This window comes from Zootermopsis nevadensis, unplaced genomic scaffold (genome assembly GCF_977971745.1).
Source record: "Zootermopsis nevadensis isolate Lab colony 2312 unplaced genomic scaffold, Znev_1.0 Znev_ptg000006l, whole genome shotgun sequence".
NCBI classification, from domain to species: Eukaryota; Metazoa; Arthropoda; class Insecta; order Blattodea; family Termopsidae; genus Zootermopsis; species Zootermopsis nevadensis.
Window position 1 is genome coordinate 5,876,378 of NW_028259138.1, and position 23,373 is coordinate 5,899,750.

At 36.2% G+C, this 23,373-nt stretch overlaps 1 protein-coding gene across 4 annotated transcripts in view; it reads left to right on the forward strand.

The window, feature by feature from the left end:
• Positions 1 to 23,373, forward strand: part of LOC110835244 (uncharacterized) — a 102,388-nt gene that overhangs the window by 49,577 nt on the left and 29,438 nt on the right. The window contains exons 7-9 of one of the 4 annotated variants that reach the window (XM_087343603.1): positions 16,728 to 16,866; positions 19,852 to 20,011; positions 22,472 to 22,636. The exons of 2 other annotated variants lie outside the window; for them this stretch is intronic. The gene's annotated coding sequence lies outside the window, so the exon portion shown is untranslated. Of the gene's footprint in view, positions 1 to 9,180; positions 11,040 to 16,727; positions 16,867 to 19,851; positions 20,012 to 22,471; positions 22,637 to 23,373 lie in introns of those variants that run through there. One more of the 4 variants, XM_087343604.1, reaches the window with a different exon arrangement.

Sequence of the window (23,373 nt, forward strand, 5' to 3'; positions counted from 1 at the left end):
GAAATGCGTAAATCTTTATTACTTGTTTCCAATTTATTTGCGCCTCACCGGACTCGAACCCAGAACGCGCGGTCATACCCATCCTCCACGTCTTTTCACCCAGGCATTCAACCTCTGGACGATATACTTCTTACCCCAGTCTATTACTAAACGTAACATATTCTTCTTGTTTATAAATCTCTTAACGAGATCGAAGAAAAAGAGGAAAGCCACCTTAATAATAATAATGAAAAGGTGTCTCATACCCATCCACCACGTTTTTTCACCCAGGCATTCAACCTCTGGACGACGTACTTTCGAAACATCCGTACTACCCTACAAAGCACTTTCTTCTTTGTCATACATCTCTTAATGAGGTCACAAAAAAAGAGAAAAGCCACAACGACCCTCTCTGAACTCACCCCACCTTCCTGCAACAAAATAAATATAAAAGTAGCTATAGGAAATTTGGTACAGTGCACATTTCATAGTAAGTGGTGTTCCAAGTTTCATACAAATAAATCACACATAAATAAGTACAAAATATTGTGAAAATTAATTAAGCATGTCAAATGAATGACTAGTGGGGACATAAAAAACTAATTAATGTTCAGCAATGTTGGTAACGGTAGCAAAAAATAATTTCTTCAAATTGGAGTTGCAAAATTAATGTTAATTTACGTACTATCACACCGTTTCCAATCTACTGAAGCATGTATACCCATTATGGAAACACTAAACAGTTTGTTCCATTCTCAGTGCACAATGTCCTGAAAGAGGGGTATGCTTTATTCCCAATGATTTTTAAGTTTGCTCTAGAACATGTCATCAGGAAGGACTTGAATTCCCGCAGTCTAACTTGTTGCCTTTTTTGTGTATTGGGCAGATAATTTCTGTATGCCATTCTTCAGGCATGGTCTCCGTCTTCCACACCAATTCATCATGAAGAAACAGTACAAACAGCTGCTCTCCAACAGTAGTTTCTGCTTGCCTTTCTTCTTGATCACTTTGGGTGTCCTCTTCTGTATCGCTGTCACCTTGTGCACGTACACGTCATTTGACCATGTCAGCTACACAAAAAATTTTAAACATTTCATGGTTCTTGCTGTAAGAAGTAAAATGTAAATGATGAAACATGGTAATTTACAATACCTTGAACAATCCTTTCATGACTTTACACAAGTCTCTGAATTTTAGACCATGTAAGTTGATTTTCGCAGCTTCTTCTTTAATCCTGTTTCGAAAATCTGGCATAGCAAACTCATCTGCTACTTGGCGAAGATTTTTACACAAACGGTCGATGTCATCATTTCTTTAATAAAAAATCAGTTACAGAATATTATATTACATTATAAGAACAAAATCATAACATAATTTACCCGGAAAATATATACTTTACTTGTTTAACCTTGTGCAGTATGAGAATGTTAGCATACAGGCCAAACTCAGTGTCAGACCATATTAAATTTTGGACTGCAACAAATAACAGCAAAAATTCAATCAGAAGCTTCTTTAAAATGAAGAGAACAAGATATACTCTTAGGGAGACCTAAATTATAGCTGCACCAGTTCAAACTTAAGACTGTAACACTAATTTCAATAAAATGGTAATTAAAATTAAATAACTTCATTCTGTGTGCCTAAAGACCTAGTCTTGTATTTGAGCAAATACTATATACCAGACCGGTGAATTAGTAAAGGAAATTATTTTCCATCTCAATGAGGTAGCTTCTAAATCTGTCGTAACACATTGTGTCCACAAAGTCCCTTCGGGATTTTGAAAAATTGTGGCGCGCAAACACATTGAGTTAGCCACATGCGGTTTGCGGCAGATACAGTGAAAGTCCAAGAAGGATGAGCAGTGATGATTCCATAGCAGCCTTAAAACAAATTTTTGAGAAAAAATACTATAGTGTGTTTGAAAATGAAGGTTTATTCCAGAAAAAGTTGTTATATTCAAATTGGATTTAGCATAGATTACAATTTAAATGTGTCTTGTAGTTATTATGTAAATGAAAAAGACATTGAAAATGGCTGTCTTCTGGGTTGTTGCAGTGTGTAACCTGGTAGAAGTTTGCCTATCGGTTTCCAGACCCTTGCCTGATTCTGACACCAGACCTCACTGGTTAGGCCAAGACACTTTCTTGACTGTCAATTTGCTATAACGCTAACCATTTCCATATGCCCTGATGATTGAGGCAGCAAGGACCTCTGAAACATTGTAAACATCTACCAGATTACATGGCAGAACAGCCCAGAAGACGGGCATCTTCGGACTCACTGCCATGTAAACCCCGAATCCTACTGAGAAAGACGTTAGTAAAGCAATTCATGTATCACAGTAGCTTTTTTGTACTTGGAAGATAAGATAATATTTTAATTGCAATATGTACACTATGATATTGTAATACATGAATTTCTTTTAATTATTTTGGTAATGAAACGACAACCATGAACCAAATTAACGTCATTTGACAATGTTCAAACCTGTCACTGCGTAATCACAATTATGTCACATATAAGGTGGTAAATTAACGTCTTTCTGATGGAGAGTAAAAATGTTTGGAACATTTTAGGTGTTGTAAAATAAATAAAATATTCTGTAGAAGGTTTGGAACAAATTGTTGATTGAAAATTTTAAGTTTTTAAAAATACAAGGATATTTAATCCAAAGATACAACAGTTCTACTAATAAATAGACAATATTTGCTGTTTGATATTAAATTCATGATGAAGATCATCAAAAGGGATTTATGTACTTGTTTACTATGTATTACACATATTTCTTGTATAACATTGGATGTTGAATTGTGATTTTTTATTTTGTGTTGTAAGTTTCTAGAATAATGTTTCATATTCTAAGTTCTCTGGTATTTAATTGTTTTAATGTTGAAAAATAAAGTGTAAATTTTAATAAAATGTGTTACATCATACATCTTTTTGTAATCATAAGCAACTACAGTTTTGTGGTGGTAGCCTTCTAATAGTTTATATCTTGAAGATTTCTGTCTTCTGGGTTGTTGCGCTGTGTAGTCTGGTCGATGTTAACCAACGTTTCAGAGGTCATACTGCCTCCATCATCAGGGCGATGAGTATGAAGATTTCTGTCTTCTGGGTTGTTGCGCTGTGTAGTCTGGTCGATGTTAACCAACGTTTCACAGGTCATACTGCCTCCATCATCAGGGCGATGAGTATGAAGATTTCTGTCTTCTGGGTTGTTGCGCTGTGTAGTCTGGTCGATGTTAACCAACGTTTCAAAGGTCATACTGCCTCCATCATCAGGGCGATGAGTATGAAGATTTCTGTCTTCTGGGTTGTTGCGCTGTGTAGTCTGGTCGATGTTAACCAACGTTTCAGAGGTCATACTGCCTCCGTCATCAGGGCGATGAATATGAAAATTTCTGTCTTCTGGGTTGTTGCGCTGTGTAGTTTTGTCGATGTTAACCAACGTTTCAGAGGTCATGCTGCCTCCGTCATCAGGGCGATCATCGACCAGACTACACAGCGCAACAACCCAGAAGACAGAAATCTTCATACTCACTGCTGTGAAAACCTCAAATCTTACACAGCTTATATCTTATTTTGAGCTGAGTTAATGTAGTTCAAATGCCTGGTTGTTCTTTTAATATTTTAACATTGTTCTGTGGACTATACGAAGGTTGCTAGATAACAAACATCATGTCAGTATTTACACCCAGCAAGTTACAGGGTTCAAACTGGAATCTGATCATTGAATACAGCCTGTACCATAATAGTAATTATGGAAATCTTGAATGTGGTAGCTAACTGGTGTATGAGACATATTGATCTGAATATTAATATTTCCACCCTCGCAAATTTGCCAGTGATGGTTGATCTAACAAAGTATGTTATCATGTAAATTCTTTGAAATTTTCCTGTGGTGCCTATAACAGTGGCAGCTTGCGTTCTAGGGCATGGGTTTTGGGTGCTCGAAAATTGGGGTCGTGGGTTCTATTTCCACCCAAGGGATGGATGTGAACCCGCATTTTTCTATGTTGTGTTTCCCTGTGCAGTTAGAGAACTTGTGGCATCCTGAAAACCCATCCGTGGAGTAAGTTGGAGAAGAAATTCTTTTCCATGGTGCATATCACCTGCTTCCTCGGACTGAGACTAAATTTCTTTTAATGCGTTGCCAGCAACGGAAATTCATTTTTCTGGCCGAAACAAGTGTTGATTCCTGTAACCTCCAAGCTACAAAATTATGAGATTATTTCACTTCCATAAGTGCAGCTTTACAGATCTAAATCATTTTTACTGCTTTAGTTATGCTGTGTACTGTGGACTGCGCGAAGAAATTAATGCCAGTTATGTTTTAACTGTAACTAATTGGTCACTTATTCTTCCACAAGGTTGGGTGTTTTCTAGCCTGTCAGTAAAACTGGTATTGCAATTGTTTCAGGGACCCTGTATTTATTTTGTTTAAATGTCTGTAATTAAGGTGATAATTTTACGTCAAGTGGGGTGACAGCCTATGTAACTGTATGAATAATCAAGATACAGAGTAAATCTAAAGACATTTCACACCTTTGGAATCCTGCTACTGTGTTAACTATAGTCGAAATGCGAAGGGACTAGCAAAACTAAGTAGATTTGAACTTCAAATTTCTCGCACGCTTGTTCGTGTTCAACCTTGTTACCTCTGGCATTCCTGCAGTGATAGCAAAAATTAAAACTTAGCAACGCACAGTGGGATAGATTGCGATTCTAGCCGGAAAAAAATAATTTTTCTCACATTTAAATGTGTCAGTATGTTTGCTTGGATTCTGTTAATAAAGATCCCTTCTATAAGAAAATGGCAAGAATATATGTTTTAAACAAGACTAGCGCCCTCAAGCTTCCCTTACCTGTTGGTGTTGAAGGAGGAAGAGATATTTATGTTAGTAGTCGCGTTCCAGACATCTTGGAAGTAAGCCGCTTGTAGCAGAAGAGGAAAGGAAAATCTTTTGACATTTTAAATGGAAGTTGTTGGGAAGGTGTGTAGTATATTTTGTAGTAGGTTTTGTATAAATATCTGTATTCTTTTTATACATATAGCTTGCTAACTCAATTATGGCGCTTTTACTGATCATTTTTCATCTTTCAGATGTTCACATAGAATTTTAGTTGGTAGAGTGATCGAGAGTGACGACCAAATTCACGTGAAAATAAAGATTAGAATATGCGCTTTAAGATGAGGCCTATTTCGTTTGCTAGTTTTTGCTGATGTGAGCGTCGTGAATTTTTTCCAGAATTAGGAGCACCTCCGCCATTCTCTCGCCGAGAAATATTTCCGTTTTTGTGCAAAAGGAATACAGGTTGTGTTGAACTTGATGCTTATTTTCTTAAAAGATTAGATATTGTAGAATGTTCCTCCGAAAATATAAACCGTTTAAGAGTGATTTTGAAGAATCTGCGTAGCAATTTTAATAAAAAGTGGGTACAATAAGAATTCTAGCTGGTTAGATGTGAATCTAAATTTGCCAGAAACATTAGTAGAGCAGATAAAACAAAATAAGAGGGATGGGCCATCGACAAGTGGGCTCAGGGGTAGGCGAAGGACACTTTTTCAAGAATGTAGTGATAGAGGAAAACGGAAAGAATTCAGCCTTTAGTGGAAAATCCTGAAGTATCGGCGAATATTACTGGAATTAATGAAGATCTTATTCGCCGATTTTCTATAATTTTGTGCACGTTGACCTGTGGATACACAGTGAATGGTGAGGCATTTGATAAATATGCCATGGAAACAGCAAATTTATATGTTAATTTATATCCGTGGTACTACATGCCTGCAAGTGTCCACAAGATACTGATTCATGGCGGAAAAATTATAGAATCTGCCATTCTGCCTATTGGATTGTTATCTGAATTTGGCCAGGCATAAAGATCCCCTGAACCATAGGCTAATTCCCCAGACAGTAGTCATTCATCAGTCAGTAATTCAAAACAACAAAATATGTAACTGTAAAGGTTTCCCTGAAAAGTATCGAAGCTTAAGTGCTTGAACCTGTCCAACTTACAGCAAAAGGGGTGTCCCAAGATATAGGGTATTGTGGACATGTAAAATTATAGTATATTCGCCGGTTCCAATTAAAAGTGTCCAATGTATATGGGTGTCCAACTTGAGAGGTTATACTGTATATTAATACATGTAAATATTAGCCATGGATGAATGAACAGTCTTTTCTTTCGATGCATTGTTTCCACAAAGTAGCATATAAAACACCTGCATATATATATATATATATATATGTGTGTGTGTATATATAGCATAACATCAGCAAGAGTTCTGAGATGGTAGCTTCATTTCATGAATGCAAGAACTCCTTGTGACAGGGGGCGACTAAAACCTCCATTGATGAAGCCATTGTCAGAAGTCAGCATGCTCTCTTTTGGAAGAGAAGGGGCGTGTCTAGCAGCAACAAAACTTTCTGTGGTAATCCTTTGGCTCTCACAAAAGCCCAAACTTCTTGAACAAAATGCTTCTGGACCCAAATGTCATGAATCTCCGTATTTGCATGCATTCTCCTTTCTGGTTGTAACAATGAACAGGAATATAGTTTGCTTTGATAAACTTGAACAAGTCTTTTGACTTTTCCAGTCACTACAAGTTTCAGTATGTGATTTCCACACTTGACTGCAAGGCATTCTCTATATTATTTATGCCCAGGAGCATACTTCTGTCTTTCAAATGTAAGTGTTCTTGTTGGTAAGCCTTTACAGTACAAACCACCTCCAGCGACCCACTTTTTTGCCATGATAACAACTGGAACAAACCTCCCATTCCCACCCCACCAATAATACTGATTGTATGTCACTGGAGAAATAAAGGTATTGTTCAACTGTATCTTCTGTAGACCATCTGAAAACCAATCACCCCCTCCTCCCCACTGAAGGCACAGAGGAAGGTCAAAAGCTTAATTAACACTTGTCAATGTAAAGTCATACACATAATCTATGAACCGGATAATCTGCATACAGTTAATAAGGAGTTTGCTGTAAGATATTTTGCAATTCCACCAGGCGTATGGTTATTATACATACTGCCAGTTGAATTTTATGTCCGTCATAAATTGTGTTCTGCTCAGAATAATAGTATGAATATTCCTGGATTATTTTACTTCACATTCCACATTCAGTGCAAGGTTCAAATAAAGTGAGTGTCAGGAGTTTGGAATAACATGCATTCATAGCAGGACATATACATATAATTATTCTTTGCCAAAACTTATAAGGCTTAAATCACAAAGAGTTTCAAGTGGTTTATAATGTCAAGACAGCATTGGTTAATTAAAAGATTTAATTTTTTTTCAATATAGAATGCAAGAATAGTTATGTATTGTTTTAAGATAGAAAGTCACATATAGTAAGTAAAAGATTTCATTAATTAGCATGTAACATGGTCAGTAAAAGCACTAGATGGAGTGAGTGGTCAGCATCACGCCCCAGCCGTGCTTTACCCCCGGTAGCCATTGGATAGGAGGCTGTTTGGGCCCCAGAACCGGTCTGGACGCAGAGACTAGAGAAGAAATCCTTTGCCCCCGTCGGAGATAGAACCCCGGTCGTCCAGTCCATAGCCAGTCGCTATACTAACTGAGCTATGCTGACGCCTATTTCATTAATATATACTGAATTTAATTTAAACATAAAACAAAGATTATGTAAAAAATAAAACTATTTTCAGATTTCCAATTCAATATGCAGCATCCCTGGATTGGAAATGGTGAAATATTAGTCTTCATTCTCATACACTGACTGAAAGCTATATGGGGGAAACACTGGTCGGATAAGTCGATGAGCGAGTTAAAGGGGAGTTGAACCCAAGACGTTTTGGAAATTGATTATAAATCTCCCTCCAGATCGGTTGACTGTCACCTTGGTACAAACGCACTTAAAATTAGTACAAAATACCATGTACGTCGTCAGGGATATTGTGTTGTGTTGTCTCGTAGAAATTATCGGACGTTTCAGAGGTGCTTACAGCCTCCATCATAAAGGAAAATGTCTATAATAAATAGACTGTCTTTTCATATAGGGGAGCCCAGGGCAGACCTGGGCCAAGGGGCAGAACGGGTTATCGGCTTTATTTCGTCTGCAATGCTTTGCAATCTATCGGGACCAGATGAAAAACCATTAGCATACAGCACAGGCTCATATCATGTCAGTCAGCGCCATTTTGTGGCTACAGTTTCTGAAATAATCACCCATGATGGATTTTGCTCCCACATTTTAGAAAAAAAATTTCAACTTCCAGTGAAGGTAAGACCTATTCAGTATTCATATCCACTTTGTTGAATGATGCATGTTACAAGGTGTTTTCTTAGAAGTCTTAAACACAATATTTTTATTTATTTTCATGATGTCATGTTTGGTGGAAGAATCCTAATTTGAAAGAGTATACTCGGGGCAGGGTGGGGTAGAACAGAATGGGGTACCCAGAGAAGGGGAACAAGATGACGAGTGCCTGTAAAGTGACGATGTCTATTCGCAGTCTATTGAAGGGTGGATCCCGTATACGTCTTGCTAGAAATGGGCCCATAACTCGTGTGCAGGTGTTGGTAGGCTCGATGATGAGGTGCACATGTGTGCCGTCTGCATTAGGCCTAAGTAGATTTTTAATATGTAAAGTTTCGGCATTTTACATTTTTTACTAAATCATTTTTATATACTACGTCATAATTATTGGATTATCTGTCTTCTTACAACTTTTCAAACATATATCAACCATACCCCGTCTTGCCCCGGGAACGGGGCGAAATGGAGTACATTACATTCTTGTAAAGAAATTAATATTTTAAAAAATATAACTCTTAGAACTAAACTAACAACTCATTGTAAATCTTAAATAGACAATAAATCCACACAAGGTTCCTCCATGTGTTTATCTTTATTATTGTCCCTTCCACATGCCCCCAAAGATTAAGTTCCCCGTTCTGCCCTTGTTAGTATGTCATTATAGGCTGGTATCCCCTATTACAAACTGGAGAACTGAGATTCTGAAACGTTTGGTGGTGATCTCAAAGGTCGCAAGGAACATTAAAATTCATAGCTACTGTGGTATGATTGAACTTTTTAACAGATGGATAATATTTTTTGTCCTTTTCATGGTATCAGTACAAGAAAATTGTTATAATTTTCAGTATATTATGTCTTCACCACATTAGTATTAGATCAATTTTTATTAATACTTTTGTTTTTCAGATCTGCCACCAAACAACTGATAATTTATTTTTTTTTTTTCTAGTGGTCTAAAGGTTTGTATAAATTTTTCTTGTGACACAATAGTTTTCATCATTGCCTGTCCATTTCTTCTCCTTCCCCCCTACATCAAATCTGTGTGACAGTGTCTGAAACACAAACGTAATATATGTAGTGTCAACAAACTTCTGTAAGGATGCTCATTTTATTCTTTTTGAACACTGTATAATTGCCAATGATAGGCAGAGTAAAGCTATGCCCAAGGCTGGCCATAGGGCACTGGCAAAACTAAAAAGAAACTTATTACCATTACACTGATATAATCTTATAGAAATTAAACTTTTCACCAATAGAGACAGCAATTTATTTTTAGAGAAATGTAGTCAAAATTGCTTTTATTTTAACATTTTTTTATTTTGTTTGGATTATATTTATCACCATTCTGTCCAGTTTTGTACAAAGTAAACATTAAGAGAATGTTCAAACAATAATATTCATCTGATTTGAGTATGTGATGTCAAAAATTCATTGAGGCAAGGAAATAATCCTTCTTATATCAACTTTGATAACATGTTAAAACCTGCAGCAAGATATGTTTTACAATTTGTTTAGATTATGTCACTGTTAACAGATGGCTCTGACAATATGTTGGTATCAGTATTGGATAGTTTATGCAACATATAATAAAATCTGTTTAAAAATTTCAGTATGATTGGACAAATTGCCTCTTGATCAAAAATCACTAGACTGCAGGGGTAATTTGATGAATTTCTGTTTTGATCTGAGTGTGTTAAAATACATTTGTGACTTACGCCTCATAGAGTTTGAAATTTTTGTATAATGTGTAAATGATTGGCTTCAAGTGTCAGGCAGTAGTCAAGTTGAAATAATGTGGTCCATGAGCCTTATTGACACATATGCTGTGTTCTTTTGTGTATACTGCAAATGTCAAAGTAATATAATGGCAAAATCAGAATTGCTGGAAAAGATTAAAGTATTTCTGTTAATGATTAAACTGCAATGAAAACAAGAGATTATTAGCTTACATTAGCTAACTTTAACAAAATATAACTGAACTTGTGTTTAAAGCGAGTTGAAATGTGTATCATTAGCAGAGCTAGGAGGTGTAGTTTGTCAGCCATTTGATAAGTTTGTGTATCCTGTTTGGAACATTAAAATAAAACCTAGTGCAGGAAATATCTGTGCTCGTTTTTGGAAAGCAGTGTGAGTGAAATTGTATATGTTGAATTTAACAAGAACATTTATCAGCATAAAAACATTATATTATCCTAGTCATGACGAACAAATTTTTGTTCTTGATATGCATATCATCTCATTTTAAGCTCAAAATTTAGGTCGTTATTGTTACAGCAGTGTCCACATGCTGAAGTGTAAAGTACCCTCCTGCACCTATCTTTTAACATTTTTAATAATTTTCTGAATGTTAGAACACCTTTATGCGGTGACAGTACAATTCTAGATCGATATTAATATTTTAAATTAGGTTCAGGATATTTGGTCTGGAAGTAACTTTTCTGTCACTCTTATTAAATGCCTTTGGTATTCTTATTAAGAATCTAAATGAACCTTGATTAACCATCTCAATTTATTCATCTGTGTTAAATTCTGAAGTGGGAGTTCCTTCCAGGCCAAACACCCACTGAGGAAATATTAAAACGGTATGTTAAAATGTGTTGATTCTAAACTTTTGAAAGTTGTTAATGGACACTACGTGTTATCCATTAGTAATAATTAATGGATACTGCAATGTATGTATTGTTATGAATTGTAAGCTGTGCATATATTTTAAAAACTTCAGACCATTATTGTAAGTTTTGTGAAAATACATCAATACAAATCCATATACTTGTTTACATATAGCTATTAATGCTCCTATACCACCATGTTTATGGTAACAGTCCTTGATCTTTTGCTTTAACTTAATTCAGCCATTTCACCCCTAAATATATGTGTATGTCAGTTATCACTGCTGTAACAAGGCATTTACAGTTTGCTGTAGTTTTTCAGATTTGTTAATAAGAGCAGTTACAAATACTAAAACTTCAGCATCTTTGATCTCTGTTTAAATATGAACTATTTTTGATTATGTGAAGTGCTTCTTAGATTATTAGTTTTTCTTAGTACAGTGGTAAGTGTGAAAGCAAGTTGATATTACATAAATGCTGAATATTTTACATATTGCAAGTGAGGGTGATGTTGGTGCATTTCTAGAGTATTCCATTTTTGAGCATATAGAAATTCTGAATTTCTTAAAAAGTGTTTGTGTGTGTGTATTTATTTATGTATGTGTGTATATATATATATATATATATATATATATGTATATATATATATATGAACTTTTCCCAAAAAAGGGAACTCCAACATTGCTGCGAATCTGTCCATTAGGAATGAGAGACTGATTAAGCCATTTTTTTTATATCTTAATTGCGTCATGTTTGTGTTTTATTGATACAATATTTTTATTTTCCGTCTATACACAAACTTAAAATAATGTTGTTTAAAATTATCTAAAATTATAACATTCTCAGTAGACACTGCATCATGTTACATTTTTTGTATTCGACGACATGTTTCAATGTGTATTACATCATCATCAGGTCTATCAATTTTAATATATTTTAAAAACTGTAGTACATTTTGCGTTGCGTTTATTGATTATTTTAATTTGTTTAATTTTAAGTTTTTTCTCTTCCTTTTGGTTTTGGCAACTGCAGTTTACCGTCTCTTAATATCGGACACACAACACATCAATTACAACCCGATATAAAACATCCAAGTACAACCTCCAAATCAAAAGGAAGAGAAAAAACTTAAAATTAAACAAATTAAAATAATCAATAAACGCAACGCAAAATGTACTACAGTTTTTAAAATATATTAAAATTGATAGACCTGATGATGATGTAATACACATTGAAACATGTCGTCGAATACAAAAAATGTAACATGATGCAGTGTCTACTGAGAATGTTATAATTTTAGATAATTTTAAACAACATTATTTTAAGTTTGTGTATAGACGGAAAATAAAAATATTGTATGATTAAGCCAGTTCATAACTATGTCAATAGTCCTGAAGTTAGCTGCCTTCTGGGATGTTGCACCATGTGAGTAGTAGTTTGACATTGTAGAGATTCTTGCTGCCTCCATCTTCATGGTGGTGGTGAGGACCTTTCAAACGTCAGCAAACCTGTACTAGACTCCTACTCGCCAGCTACCATGAGAACATGAATTTTCTCTTGTCAGCATTGGTTTGTAAGAGAATGTCGATTGGTAGTGGGACCTTTTAACCGATTGGGCTAATGGTACCACCATTCTTTTCGCCTTGTGTGATAGCACAATAGATGGGCGGTTGACAACCATGCTATGTGTGAGATGCGTGGTCACCTGTGAGAGAGAGAGAGAGAGATACTGACGGTAATAGGATAGAGCGTGCATAAAGTTCCACTAATACTCATCAAAATAGTTCTGGTCCTTGTTTTATAGTACTACTCCTACTACTCATTTTCGTTTGGCCTAGAATAATATTTTAGGAATACAAATTATTATGTTTCCGTCTTCCAACTACACACTCGTTCCCTAGTTTTACGGCTATGGTCAAAAGATGGCAGCACATAAAATGTCGCTGTTGTCATTTACATTTATCTGTGAATTTCACATCCGTTAAGTAGAAATCTATGGTGGGTTGCATTTCGTCAGAGTACGTTGGTTTTTATCTTTGAATTGCGCCTTTTTGGTGCCAAGGTTGTGATAGAAGATGGTGTTAGTAAAATTTGGTGTGCAGTTGATTTGGATTATTAGATATTGTTCGAAGGTTAATAGCTACAAGGTGAGAACTAAGTTTTTTCTGCATCAGTGAATAAACCATATCTTCCGCAGAAGATATTATTTATTCACCATTCAGCCACCTGACGCAGCTTGTAACCCGAGAGTCTTTCATCATGCTGAAATTGGGTTGGGCTTTATATATTGAATGTGTGTTTTCCAGTTTAAGTTATTGCAAGTTTGTAGGCCATAAAAGTCGTTTCTACTTCTTTAATTGTTTTATCCTCATACCCTATACCTCGATTAACAGAATTTTAGTTGGTAGTACACAATTTCATGAAACTGTTTTGTAAGAATTTAATGTGAATTTATTGGCTTTAACCCATTTCCTCAAGCTAGCAAAGACATGAAGATTTCTGTGTTGTTGTGCCGTGTGGTATGGTAGATATCCACCAACGTTTCGGAGGTCATATTGCCTCTGTCATCAGGGCGATGAATGAGCCAATCGAGTGGAAAGGGCTAGGTCAGTGGTCCCCAACCTTTTTGTGCCTACGGGCACATTTGAGAGTTTATGAGATCGAGGCGGGCACCAACCAATTAACAAAGCCAAATTTTCTTTTCTCTGGACAAATAAGATATGGACACCAAATAATACACAAAACAATAAGACGTTTAATGATACAAGAAAACATGCAATCAAAAATACGTAGTTTTATAAGTACAATTATTATTACTCAAGTGGAAAGTTAGTGTGATGTTTGGCACTGCACCTCATCTTCCAGTTTTTCAAATTTGGGAGTGTAGGATGATGTTGCTGCTCACAAACAATCGTCAAGATGTACATCAGTAAGACGAGATCTGTGCTTTGATTTTATAATGTTCATGGTTGAACGGCCTTCATTATTCAGTATAACCTCTTTCCAGAACAACGCGGGCACCCAAAGTAGCCTTGGCGGGCACCGCGTTGGGAACCACTGGGCTAGGTTTTTAGGGACGGCAGTGAAATTGGACAAGTTGTTGTACAGAGATGACCAGCCCTATATATGTTCATTTCTTGCACCTCATGGAGAGAGTGCATAATTATCATTTTGATAAACTGTTGTAATCTTACACACCAGGCCCAGGTATTTAAGGGTTAAATTTCCAGCTGCAACATAGTATACTGCTTTTATGTACTGATTCTGCCCATCACTGGATATTATAGTTAGAAGTGAAATATTTGTTCTCTTTCATGGAAGTTGAACATTTATTACTTACATACATTTACCCTTGAAGATGGTAACTGCAGTGTTTGCTGAAACATTGAAAAACCTTCACATTGAATATGGATTAGCCCTGGAAGTTAAGTTATACTCTTAGTCCGTGCTCTTCCTGCAGGGTGAAAGACCAAATTTCTTACTTATGCAAAGCAGTGGGCTGTATTGTAGTTTTGTATATTTTAATGTTCATTTCTTTAGGTAGAGACAAGATTACAAAAGCATTTTGCACTGAATGATAGTAGTATTCCGTAAACTCATTGTGCTCTTAATTTCTTCACAAAGTTAATTTTGTTGTTTTTTTACTGATATCTAATGTTTAAGCTTATATAATTGTCTTCCCATATTCATGTATGTGATTTTGGCTTGTTACTGTTGTTCCCAAATATTCAAGCTTTGTTACTTTTTGAAAGGATTTATTTAGAATTTTTGTATTATGATTTTGACCTGCACTCTGGTGATGAGACATGAAAATGTATTTAGTTTTTCCCCATATTTACTTTCATACCAGCTTCCTTACTAGCATCTAACCTATCCTAATAGATGTTTTCTTTCCACTAAATTAACTTCACTACCACAGACAAAAAACTTGGTGAGTCTCATTCAATTCCAATCCCTCCCAGTTTTTGAGTACCTTCCTAATAGCATATTCTAAAGCAGAGTTGTAAAGCAGTGATCATAAAGCATCTACTTTCAGACCATTCTGGATATGAAATGAATCCAACAAATATTTCACATATATAGTCTTTGATCTTAAGACTTTGCATACCATGTAGCCGTCAACTCCAGAACAGTGGGTGAGAGACTGTCAGGTGGAATGAGTCATAAACACAAAGCCATCTTTAACGAACAAAACACCCAAGATTTTAACGTATTATTTGACCTGTGCGTTAAACAGGAGAAAGTAAATTCTCAATAGTTGGCCACCCTCATTTCAAGCTTATATATACCCACGCATTCCACCTGACAGTCTCTCACCCACTGTTCTGGAGTTCACAGGTACAGACAACGCAACTACAGCTCGCCGCAAACCAGCTATGGCCACCGAACCACCGGATAAATAGCTAAGTGCAGAGTCTATTCGTATGAATAACAACATCTGGTGCAGTGTCGCTTAAAATACTTTTCGTCAAATGTCCTATTCATTATTTATTATCTAAATCAAGTTTGAGCCTTTTAATTAAATGAATTGATTCCCTGATGCCACTGATGATGACCTTTTGAGGTTGAAACGCGTATGGCAATAGTGTCTTTTTTATAGTATTAATAGTTGTTTGTTTGCTTATTTATGTATTTAATTACCTGTTTAGCTTCATGGTCATGCGAATTTCACTGGGAATTTTGAATAATACTTTTATTGTTATTGTTGTGGTGAAGAGAGACTGTCTGAATGGAACTGCAGATGGTAATAGACCCAATGTCCATCTCCCAAATGATACATGAATGATATAGCAGTGAAATGATATTGATGGGAGAACTGATGAACTTGGACCTCTCCCAGCACTGCTTTGTCCACCACATGTCCCACTGGACTTACTGGGGTATTAACCTGCGCAGCTGTGTGATTGAATATTACTTTCTCCTGAGTGATTCATGGGCTTTCCAGAAGTCTGTAAATAACTGATGTACTATAATTTCCTGATGTGAAGTTAAAGGAGGCAAGATTATGATTATCAGAATACGTTTCATTTCTTTTGCATGCTTGAAGCAGTAGAAAATTTAAAGTTACAGATCAAAGAAATAAAATTCACTACCGTGCCATTTGTAAAATACAAGTCGAATAAGCCCATCAAAATTCATCTGTGAATTTTTTTTATATTTTTATCACCTACTCCCTCTCTTCCTGTCATAGCCCTTTCTTGTTTTATCTTCTCCCCTCCTTTCTACAGCATTCCTTTCCTATCCCTTTGTACTTAGAACAATATCAAAGAATGTCTGCTGTGCTACTAAAGTTTTTGTCTCCCTATTAGAAGCACTTCCAGAAGCTACCTAATGATGCAAACACTTGTAAAATAGTTTGTTTTGGCAAAAAAGCTGAGAAATTTTAGGTATTTGTGAGCATAATCAAACATGCATCAAATAGCTAACTTCATATGAAATTTTGTTTAATACATTTAGTGTATTGCAAATTTTACACTACATAAGATTTGAGGTTCTTACAGCGGTGGGTATGAAGACAGCATTCTTCTGGGTTGTAGCGCCAAGTAAGACCAAGAAACCTCCGAAAGGATGCGGCGATGACCCGCTACTGGGTTAAGCTACTAATAGATTGAATAGTAGCGCTATGTAGTGTGGTAGAAGTTTGCCATTGTGTCAGGGGTCCTTTATGCCTTCATCATCATCATCATCATTTCCCTGATGTAGGTAGCAGGGACCTCTGAAACGTCTACCAGACTATATGGTGTTACAATCCAGAAGACAGCCATTATATGTTAACACTTTTCATCAGATAATCCATTTGTATTGATATTTTCATTCATATTTTATGGAACATTGTTTAAGAAGACATGGACAATCGACGTGTCCGACCTCAGATGGACGAAACAGGAGAGCACTTATTGGAACGGTTTCTAGTTTACGAACTGCAGCAGAATGGCCTTTCAACAACGGATGTTCGATCTCTTTTTACTAACCTTCCACCCGGGTGAGTAATCACACGTTGAAATTTAATTTTTCTCAAATTACTTACTTCACTGTATTCATCTGCCCATATAGATTCTGATCATTTGTTATTCTTACTTTTAGTAAGAGCTCAGATTTATACTATTTGTTTTTTTGTTAGTCACTCTGTGACTTGATTTAACTTAATTTATTGAAAGGTGTAGTTGAATCATTTCTTCGTCATATTATATCAAGCCATTTTAGGATTTGATTTAGGAATTTGTTGTCCCATTTGATGGACTTGTTGAACTCAGTGATTTCTGTATTCATGGAAATGTTCTTCAAATTTACTATTTTCAGATTCTAATGTATTTCAAACACAAATTTTAAAAGTAAGCAACATATTTGTGTGTGTGTGATAGTTGAAACAAATAGATATCCAAATGTGAAGAGACTTGCGATAAAAATTATAAATTGAAAATCAGCCTAGTTATAATACAGTATATTAGAATCCTTATATTATAACTGTGTTTGTGTGGGAATAGGGAATTTAATTCCTGTAATATGGGGTTGCCAGCTGGGGTAACGGTATGTTACTGTGTTACATGGCCAGCATGATTTTGCTCAAGTCATTGTGTATAGTTAAAGGATTTTTTGTAGCTATATTATTCTACATCATTTCAGGTCCTTAGATTAAAAGGCACTATTCATAGTGTCACTTCCACATAAGTTTGTGTATGTATTTATTTTACCACTTGTAAGAAATTGATAAGTGTGAGGTTGGGATGGTCTCCAGTGTATACCAGATTTGTAAAAATGGGTCATTTGATTTGAAATTTGAAAGGTATATGCACAGAGACTGCATGGCAATCTCATATATGTAATTATTTCCCCTTAGGAGAAGGAAAGTAGGCTAAGAAACAAATGCAGCCATTTTACTTACCACACAATTTGAAGTATTTTTAATATTTCATAAACACATTTGAGGGGAATACTTAAAAATTATAATTACAGGTCTGGAGATCATGTGTTAGTTCTAGGCCCATACAAACATGGAGATGATAATTGATAAATGTCCCAGATATTGCTTAACCTATATTTCCGTGAGTTAACACCAAGGATCATGCTTGTAACATAAGGAGATAACTTGTATGCTCTGCCAAAATATGTAGAACTTAAGCACTTTGCATCAGGGCTGTGGAGTCGGAAGCAATTTTAGGTGAAGTCAGAGCCAGTAAAAATGTACCGACTCTGACTCTGACCTCGTTATAAAATCTTAAGAAAATACTATTTTTACACTTTCTCTACCATGTGAGCCGCTGGCAGCCTCACGCTTAGGGAGATTCAACAACGCGTTAAGCCACATGGTGTGTGAATAATGCTTTGTAACTATGGCTCCGGTACCTTAAGAATACAAACTGTCTACAAATCAACCGATTTCTGCAATAAACATCAGACTTATACTTAAATATAGGTTATAAGTCTAAAAAGTAGCTTGGTGATGAAATGTCTTATGGTACCATTTACCATTTTAGTAGGTTTACTATTATTAATACGTATTGCGCTTTTATGAAGGAGTCAGAGTTTTTGTTTACCAACTCCACAGCCCTGCTTTACATACTAGTAAGTTGGATTGTGTTAGTGTATCCAGACATACAGTGTGTCCACAAACTCCCTTCAGGGTTTTGAAAAATTGTGGCGTGCAAACAAATTTAGCTAGCCGCATGTGGTTTGCGGCAGATTACAGTGAAACTCTGTAAGTTTTTTACTGACCTCAGTAGACCTTGATGTGGGCTCCCTTGGTAGCACGGAGAACGTCTAGATGATATTCAAGCTCTTGCCATGTTCTGTGGAGTATGTCCGCTGGAATAGCCGAGATCGCATTCTTGATACAGGTCTTCAGGTCATCAAGTCCGTTAACTGGTGTTCGGAACACATTCCTCTTGCATATGGGGCACTGAAAACCCACATGTTGTTAGGGAGCACATACGCGATAGTCCGAAAGTGAACGTGTGGTGTGGTGTAATGCATGACCTGGTTATTGGACCCTTCTTTTTTCAAGAGCAGACGATCAACATGAACACCTACCTGGACATGCTGGAACTGTACGTAGTACCACAAATTGAGCACTTACAGCCACACATCATTCTGCAACAAGAGTGTGCTCCATGTCATTGGGGTCTGGAGGTACGCGTGTACACAGACAGGACATTTCCAGGAAGATAGACTGTCCAATGACTTGGCCTCCATGTTCACCCGACATAACACCACTGGATTTTTTCCTGTGGGGTTATGTCAAGAGCAATGTGTTCCGAACACCAGTTAACGGACTTGATGACCTGAAGACCCGTATCAGGAATTCGATCTCGGCTATTCCAGCGGACATGCTCCACAGAACATGGCAAGAGCTCGATTATCACCTGGACGTTCTCCGTGCTACCAAGGGAGCCCACATCGATGTCTACTGAGGTCAGTAAACAACTTCCTGAGTTTCACTGTAATCTGCCGCAAACCGCATGTGGCTAACTCAATTTGTTTGCGCGACACAATTTTTCAAAATCCCGAAGGGACTTCGTGGACACACTGTATTACGGCAAATTTAGAAGCTACCTCATTGAGATGGAAAATAATTTCCTTTACCAATTCACCAGTCTGGTATATAGTATTTGCTCAAATATAAGACTAGGTATTTAGGCACACAGAATGAAGTTATTTAATTATAATTTTCATTACCATTTTATTGAAATTAGTGTTACAGTCTTAAATTTGAACTGGTGCAGCTATAATTTAGGTCTGCCTAAGAGCATATCTTGTTCTCTTCATTTTAAAGAAGCTTGTGATGGAATTTTTGCTGTTATTTGTTGCAGTCCAAAATTTAATATGTTCTGACACTGAGTTTGGCCTGTATTCTCACATTCTCATACTGCAGAAGGTTAAACAAGTAAGGTATATATTTTCCAGATAAATTATGTTATGATTTTGTTCTTATAATGTAATATAATATTCTGTAACTGATTTTCCATTCAAGGAATAATGACATAAACTGTATCAGCCAAAATCTTCGCCAACTAGCAAATGAGTTTGCTCAGTCAGAGCTTCGTCACAGAGTTCAAGCGAGAGCTGAGTCTGCCTGTTTAGAAAATCTAAACTTCACTACCTTCTCTGATCTCCTGTTTGGATTGTTTCAGGTATTGTACATTACCATGTTTCATCATTTACATTTTACTTCTTACAGCAAGAACCTTTGGATTGTATGAAATGTTTAAAATTTCTTGAGTAGCTGACGTACTGTTGGCTTGATCTCAAGAAGGGTTTTGCTCCATGAAGTTGGTTTACAGCAAGAAGATATACTGTGTAGTACATTACCAGTGTTTTCTCTGTACACTCTTCCTGTGTTAAAACACAGACCCACTGATGAAAAGTTGCATTGTAACTTTTCCTCTCTTAATTTCTTGCAGATGGGAATTTCAAGTGTGATCCTGATTTGTAGTTGTACTTTCTAATGGCATAGACAATAGAATATTAGTACAGAACATGCAAGGCAATAAATAAAGAAAAACTTGAAATTCAGATATATATATATATATATATATATATATATATTGTTCATTTACTGAAATTGGGTTTGCACCCGGTGGCAGTGGTCCTTACACTATACAATTACAACAAAATACATATAATATAAAAAAGTACACTCCATAGAACACCCCACACACATAACTAGACATCCACCCCTACAAAAACATTCCACCTCACACAGACACACACACACACACAAAATACAAAAACAAACACAGGTTTCAAAACACACATCCATTAATTAATCACAATACTTTAGAGTAGAATATAAAGTCAGACCTCAGTACATGGAACTTTTTTCCCAAAGAACTAAAGCACTTCATCCCTTCGAGACTAAGACACTTCACTTCCCTTATCACCATCTAATCCGCACTTAATAACCCCTTGCTTGTAACTGCTTTTCTGACCCTCATTCTAAAGGTGCCTAATTTACAGGGGAAAGATTCTAGCACATCTGGAGGTAATTGGTTCCAGCTTCTTATGGTCCTATTTACAAAGGAATATTTTCCGATATCTGTTCTTTGCTTTCTGCTCCTAATTTTCCGAATATGATCCACCCTGCTCAGTCACCTATAGCTTTCCATGCCCATTCTCCCGTGTACGCTTTGAAGAGAGCACATATACGTGCTATCTTTCTACACTGTGCCAGGGTTTCCCAGTTCGAATCGCTCCTATGATATGCAAATTTACACGCTTTCTTTTGCATCCGTTCTAACTCATTTATCCGTCCCTCTCTGCTGAAGTAGAATGGAAAGATCATGGGGTGTGTGTCATTTTAAAAATAACTGCAAGTAGTAACAGGCAGTCAGTAAACCAGACATTTTAGCTTTAATAAAAGATTTGAATGGATGAATAGACAACCAAACAAAAGGGAATTTTAGTGTAACCATAATTAATAAACTAACTCCCTGGTAGCACAACCTGAATGTCCATTTACCATCCTCACAGCCCACCTCCCTAAGATCCATCTTGATATTATCCTCCCATCTCCTCCTTGGTCTGCCAAGTGGTTGTTTTAGAAAGATTTCCCACCAAAATTCTGTATGCATCCCTTTCATGCTACATGTTCAGCCCATTGGAGCCTCCTGAATTTCAGTATCCCCAATATGTTAGGTAACCTGTACAATTCATGCAGCTCCTCATGCAATATTCTAAATTACCCGCGTATTTCATCCTACCTAGGTCCAAATATCTTCCTCAGCACCTTGATTTTAAGCACTTGCAATCTATGTTCTTCCTTCAAGGTAACTGGCCATGTTTCACAGCCATATAAGACAACAGGTAAGACTGTTGTTTATATATTCTGATCTGTAGTGTTTTTGATAACAAACAAGATGATGACAGTTTTTTAATTGAATAGAAACAAGCATTTCTGGAATGTATTCTACTCTTAATTTCATTGTGGACCTTATTTCTGTTTGTTGTTGTTCCCAGATACCCAAAATTTGAAAATTTTTCAAATGATGTGTTACTTATAATTATGTTCTGCCATTATTGCTGATGTCAGTCTTGTATTTAGTTGAATCTACATTTACTTAGGCCTATTTCCTTGCTAGCCTGCACAGGAGTTTCTGCTTTCTTAATTATGGTACCCACATCATCCCCCCAACAAGTTTACATCATCAGCATAGGCAAGTACCTGGTCCAGATCATTCATTTAGCCATTCCTGATGACATGCTCTAGAGCAAAATTGAAAATCATTGGGGATAAAGCATACCCCTGGTTCTGGATATTGTGGACTGAGAATGGAACAAACTGTTTAGTGTTTCCATAATTGGTATACATGCTTCAGTAGATTGGAAAGGGTGTGATAGTACGTAAATTTACATTAATTTTGCAACTCCAATTTGAAGAAATTATTTTTTTCTACTGTTATTAACATTGCTGATCATTAATTAGGTTTTTTGTGTCCCCACTAGTCATTCATTTGACATGCTTAATTAATTTTCACAATATTTTGTACTTATTTATGTGTGATTTATTTGTATGAAACTTGGAACACCACTTACTATGAAATGTGCACTGTACCAAATTTCCTATAGCTACTTTTATATTTATTTTGTTGCAGGAAGGTGGGGTGAGTTCAGAGAGGGTCGTTGTGGCTTTTCTCTTTTTTTGTGACCTCATTAAGAGATGTATGACAAAGAAGAAAGTGCTTTGTAGGGTAGTACGGATGTTTCGAAAGTACATCGTCCAGAGGTTGAATGCCTGGGTCAAAAAACGTGGTGGATGGGTATGAGACACCTTTTCATTATTATTATTAAGGTTGTTTGAAAACTTTTCTCACATGACCATTGTGCAAGAAATGTTCTTATCAGGGTTAACATTGAAGAAATGGGACAAATCATAGTTTGGATCTGAAATTAAAACTAAAACACAAGGAGACTTTTAACAGAATTTTTGCGCATTGATTATAAAATTAAACTGTCGTGCTTCACCAATATAAATTATTTTTGTGGTGCATCATGATTTCTCTCCCCCCAAGCCCTTACACGGCGTGTAGTGGGACTTTACATTGATGATTATAACATGATGTGTGTGGAAGACACAATATTATTTCAAACACAGTAGTTCACAGTGGGGAAAGAGATGCTCTTTATAAAGTGATATTAATTTGTAATGTCTGAACACTGCATTATATCAAGAGTTGACTCTGCATGTACCATGCACCTTCAGTATTTTATGTATTCAGTTGCTACAGATGTCCTACAGGGTGGCCATAAAGTTTGGAAACGGATTGATGGAAATGCTGCATTAAACTATGCATTGCTAATCAGGGAAAACACATTGAACATATATTGTAATGTAATATCAATAAACCGTTCATTATGTATATTCACCTATGTTTCCAGACTTTATGGCCACTCTGTACTGTTCAGGCAGTATTTATTCAACATTTGCTGCATATTTTTATGCAAGGAATCACTTTGTAGGGCTTGTGCACATATTTTTCACCCTGTGTAATATTTT